Here is a 6,255-nt window from a genome sequence, read left to right as displayed (position 1 = left end):
ATTCAAGAAAGATGGGATGCTAGTAAGATCGCCCATTTTGAATACGGTGAGGGTGCAGGGAAGTTATTGGCCTGGAAATCCAAAACCGATCAAATTCGTAACAACATAGACTTGATCATGGTTAACAACGCTCCAAGGTCATCAGACCTGGATATAAGACAAGCTTTTAGAGATTTTTTTCAGGAAATATATCATGAAGATAGAACACCTGAACCTGATCAAATTAGGAAATGGCTGAATCAAATAACCTTGCCGACTTTATTAAGTGAACAGAGCGAGTTATTGGATAGTATAATCTCAGAGGGAGAAGTTGAAAAAGCCATTCAATATGCTAAAAAAGGGAAGGCTGCAGGACCGGACGGTCTACCAGCTGAAATATACAGAGCATTGGAGCAAGAATTAGCCCCCTTTTTGACAATCTTATTTAATCAAATTTTACAAGACGGCACTCACCCTCCACCATCTTGGGATAACGCCTCTATAACATTAATCCTAAAGCCTGGAAAGTCACCTACTCAGTGGGGGTCGTATAGACCCTTTTCAATTCTAAACGTGGACTATAACATTTTTACCACAATACTTGCTAAAAGACTCGCAATGGTGGCTCCTGAAATCCTTCACCCTGATCAGAAGGGGTTCGTTAAGGGACGACAGTTATATGAGTTAACTTATGATTTAATAGGGGCAATAGATATGGCCTCTCTGGAGTCTCTACCCTTGGCCGTCCTCACGCTGGACGCGACCAAGGCCTTCGACAGGGTAAACTGGGTTTACCTGTCGGAGGCCTTGGCAAAGTTCGGCGTGGGCGAAAAAACGTGGAGGGCAATTGATCTTCTATATCAGAACCCTAGTGCCTGTATTTTGGTAAATGGCACTCTATCTGAGCCTTTGAACATCTCGAGAGGTACTAGGCAGGGCTGCCCTCTCTCCCCACTCCTGTTCGATCTATACATTGAACCATTTGCTCAGTGTTTAAGAGAGAATGTTAACATCAGACCGTTCATGTATAAGGGGTGGGAGAGAAAGGTGGCCCTATACGCCGATGATATTCTGGTGTATACCTCAGAGGTACACACTGCGCTCCCAGCAGTCTTAAAGGTGGCCTCTGAGTTTGGAGAAATCTCTGGGTATGAGATCAACCCTGACAAAACAGAGATGTTGATATGGAATGTAGATCAGATTCCAGCAGATATCACAGTTCGTCCTGGGAATAAGAGGAGATATTTAGGCATTAACATTATTAAAGATATCAATCAGATCGCCAAGATACATTTCGCCGCCGTAGCTAAGGAATGCCGTAAACTATTAATATCATGGGCACAACTCCCTTTATCATTTTTAGGAAGGGTTAATTTAATTAAAATGTCTGTTTTGCCTAAAATTTCTTTTCTTTTCAAAACAATTCCGTTATATTTTGATCCCACATTGATAAATAAATTACAATCTGATATTAACTCCTTTATTTGGAGTAACCGCCTTTCGAGGATCTCCTGGAAAAAGTTGAGGAGGCGCAGAGAAAAGGGTGGAATTGCGGCCCCAGACTTCCAGATATACGCATGGGCATTTCAACTATCCCATGTCAGAGTGCTTCTTAAAAATCCATCTGGGTATGGGACTGGTTCTCTGTATTCCACCCTTCTTATAGGAGAAGGTGTCAGCCAATCAGGGTTTTTGTTTAAGTTTGGGGACCCCAAGTTTTTAAAAAAAATTAAGTTGAAGATTCTGCAAGGAATGGCCAAAATGTGGGCACAGATAACTAAAACCATTAAGGTAGATTATTACAATAGTAGGACTCCGCTTTGGGATCTCCCTGAGAGTCCCACTTGGTTGAGAGACAGTCTAGCGACACCGATTAAGGAAGCTGGAGTGGATGTTTGGGGTGATTTGTTTACAGAAGGGGAGTTGCTCCCGTGGGAGTGTCTTAGAAACATCATTGGCTCCAACTTTGCTAGATTTAAGTATATGCAAATGGTTAGTTGGACCCAGGCATTTGTTTCTCGTACAACGCGTGGAAATAAATTCCCCATAGGAAGTCACAGCCAATTAATATCATCCTTGGTCGATAAACCTCCGGCTAAAAAGGAAATCTCATTATGGTATAACCTGATTATGGAGGAAAGGGATGGTGCTTTCTCATTACCAGAAGATCTTTGGTCATCAACCATAATTGGGTGTAATCTGCAAGGGCTCTGGAGCCTATCCTGCGGAATGTTGTGGGACGTAGTGAAACCATCATGGCTCCGTAGAAATCACATCTTCACCATCCATAGGGCTTACTACTCTCCATTAAGGCTTTCGAAGTTTACTCAGGGGAGCCCGGTAACATGACCTAAATGTGGTGTGGTAGCTGCTTCAGACTGTCACATGTTTTTTGAGTGTCCTGTTTTGTCAACTTTTTGGGAGGACATAAAAAGAACTTTGTCTCTATCTTTGAACTTGAACATAGTCCTCAATCTCCCACTGATTATCTTTGGTATTTTGGAGGGTCTCCAGAGTTCAGAGAAGAAACTAGTCTTCTACTCTATTTTGCTTGCCAGGAGGGAGATTTGCAGAAGATGGAAAGTCTCTTTGCCCCCTACTATTGAAGACTGGTACACCTCTATTTTAACTGTCTCCAGATTAGACCTAGGTAAGTCTGGAAATCCAAACAAAAAGGCGTTTTGGCATCTATTAAATTGGGCACACTGAATGTCCGGGATTTTTTTTTTTTTTCCCCGGGTCCAATGATTAAGCCACTTGGACATACCCCAGGGCCTGATATCATTGTGGAAACATCCACTCTCTTCTTGGTTGGTTTTCGTCTGGTGAAATAAAGTTGGTTGAGAAGGAGGAGCTGAGGGCTAAGTATCAAGGGTTAAGTTGAGCCCTACCAGCTAATTAGCTGAGACAGCAACCCGCTCGTTTACCAGGAAACAAAACCGTCGTGGTAAATGAGGACGAAAAAAAACAAAAAAAAAGATACCGGCCATGTCTCACAGCACACACAAAATCGAAATATACGTATTGGGAGCTAAGTGTTCTGTGGCCTCACTGAGTTAGGAGGCGGAGAGCTGAAGCAAAGCATACACAAACAGGACCTCAGCGACATTTATAGAGAAAGATTTATTGAAGGTTGCTGCAAGTGCCGATTTGAATGTTCTTATATGCATGTGTATGTGCCTATCCCCACTCTCACATGCCCACATGAAGTGACAGACCTGGAAGAGAGAATCTGGCAATTACTCCCTCTCATGCTCAACTCCAGAAGCGGGAGGGGGGAGTTGCAGTGCCCCTCACTGCCAGAAATTCTTGAAGTCTATTTTTATAAAGAAACCGGTTCGCAAGTAGTGTAGGGTTCACCCCAGCCCAGGAGCATTTAACTGACGATGCCACATACGGAGCTCTGATTTGCACATCTTTATTCTTCAGCATACAGCAGTTATCAGAATGCAATGACTCACAAATTTTATAAACCACACCCAACAGATTACGTAATACTTGTAAGGAGTCCAACAAGGCCTTGTATGCTCAAACACAGGATGATATGACATCTCCCTCTTGGTTAAATAAAATGTATGAACAGATACATCCATATGTACACATTACAACTCCTCAATGAGTCATTGAGGTGCATGCACCAGTCTTCCAGATCTGTTTGTACGAGGTACAGGAGAGGTGCCTTCAATTCTGATCAAATCCTTACCGTTGAGATGGCTTGTAGTAATCTGAAGTACTCATTAGCAGCACTGTTCAACCACAAAAAAAACTTCTGTTCTACCATGTACAAAGATCGCAGAATAGGGGTGTTCAGGCGTGTGCTGAATTATCATTGCAGTCTAATGATGTAGAGGGAAACAAAACAAGGGCCCCAATGTGTGGATGTGGGGCATGGCTACTTCATTCGAGTGTCAGGTGGGCCAGAGAAGGGAACTGGCAGAATAAGAGATAAATTAAATTGGCTTAAAACGCACAAGATTGTGTAGTTAGGCAACCAGGATTAAAATATAGGTCTCAAGATGCCACAGTTTAGATCGTACTCACAGCAACACTACATCATCAACTTGTTGTATGGTGCCCTTTCAAAATCCGTTTCACTTTTTGGAAATTTGTGTGAAATTGTTGCTGAAAATGTAGTGCTTGATTCAACTAAATGTTAAAATTGTTAAATGCCTGCCTCACAGTCATGCACTTACTGAACCTAAAGGCCCACCCAATCAAATTGGTGATTACCAGCACTCCCAATCCCCCCCCCCCCCCTTCCCCCACATAAAGCACTGGTCTGGAGACACAATGAGAAAGAAAAAACAATGTTGGCCCCTGTATAGTGACCTGCTGGTCACTGATCTAGTTGTTCTAACACCAGCCACTCCCCGAGGGCTGGCTTACACTCCACCGCACACCCATCAAGCACAGGCATCATAGGACATGTGATCCTGCTAATAAAAGGGGCAGGGCCCACGTGCCCTGGGCCAGTTCTAAACACCAACTGCATGTGTGTGTCCTTATTATTAATGCAGGGGGGCCTAGGGCCCCACAACATAACACCCTGTAACACGAATGTGATGTGTCCAGCCTTGAGTAAGCGGGTGCAGCACATTAGGTGCTGTCTCACTCTCAAATCCGGACGGAGCCACATCTGCATCAAGGCCGCCCTGAAACGCACACATGGTCCCTTCACCTGTCGGAACTGCAGCAACACCAGCCTCAGAGCCGCCGAACCACCCGCCAAGAAAGACCTCAACCACCTCCGATGCATCCTACTGAACACCCGCTTCGCACGCAAACACGCTGTCGAGCTCTGCGACCTGCTCGACACATCATCCCCGGACGTCACCTTCCTGACAGAGACCTGGATGAACGACTCCTCCGCACCTGACATCGCCATAGCCATCCCAGACTGCTACAAGATCACCCGCAGAGACCGCACCAACGGAGTCGGAGGAGGAATCGCTATCATCCACAAGAATAGCATCAGGGTCTCCACCAGCACCGACGACACTCTCAGCACCGCCAAACACATGCATTTCCAGATCCACACAGACCCCAACACCACCCTCAGAGGCACCCTCATCTATAGACTCCCCGGACCCCGACCCCAGTTCAGCGACTCCATCGCCGACTTCATCAGCACGCACACCCTGACCTGCACCGACTACATCCTCCTCGGAGACCTGAACTTTCACCTTGAGAACAACAACGACAGCAACTCCACCACCCTGATCGACAACCTCGCCAATCTCGGACTGAGGCAGCTCGTCACAAAGCCTACCCATTCCGCCGGCCACACGCTTGACCCTGTCTTCTCATCAAGCTCCCACGTCTCCTTCAGCCACACCACCGAACTCCTCTGGACCGACCACCGCTGCATCCACTTCACCTTCCAGAAACCCACCACACACCAGCCCACCCAATAGATTCCGCGCCGCTGCTGGAGGAAAATCACCTTAGACCAACTACACGTAAACCTCGCTCTCAGCCCACCCACCGACCCCTCCAACACCGACGACGCTGCCCGCAACCTCAGAAGCTGGATTGACTACGCCAACACCCTCGCCCCGCTGAAGAAACCCACCCACAGAGACACCAGCAAGAGAGCTAGCTGGTTCACCCCTCTTAGCCACCAAGCGAACATGCCGGACTCTAGAGAAGAAACGGCACAATGAAAAGACACAGGACAGCCTTGCAGCCCACAAACACGCCATAAGCAAACACCATCACCTCATCAGATCGGCCAAGAGAGCCTCCTTCAAAGACCGCCTCGACAACAACGCACACAACAGCAAGGAGCTCTTCAACATCGTAAAGGAACTCTCCAACCCCAGCTCCAACACCAAGACATCCCGCCGAATCAAGCCTGGTGCGATTCACTCGCCACCTTCCTCCACCGGAAAGATTGCTGACATCCACGACAGCTTAAACGCCACGACCGCCCGACAGACATCGACACTCCAGACTCTCCGCACACCATCGACCACGACCCCCTGCCAGTCTGGGCCAACGTGAACATCAATCACACCATCAAGACCATGAGCACAATTCACTCCAGCTCCCCGTCAGGCCCATTCCGCACATCTTCAACAAAGCCAACAGCTTCATCGCACTCCACCTGCGCAACGTCATCAATCTCTCTTTCAAGACCGCAACCTTCCCGGAGAGCTGGAAACACGCCAAGATCAACGCCCTACTCAAAAAACCTAAGGCGGACCCAAGAGACCTCAAGAACTTCCCGCCCATCTCTTTACTTCCGTTCCCAGCCAAGGTCATCGAGAATATCAT

The sequence above is a fragment of the Lissotriton vulgaris genome, chromosome 8, assembly GCF_964263255.1.
Source record: "Lissotriton vulgaris chromosome 8, aLisVul1.2, whole genome shotgun sequence".
NCBI classification, from domain to species: domain Eukaryota; kingdom Metazoa; phylum Chordata; class Amphibia; order Caudata; family Salamandridae; genus Lissotriton; species Lissotriton vulgaris.
Note: the sequence above shows the minus strand (reverse complement) of the source record.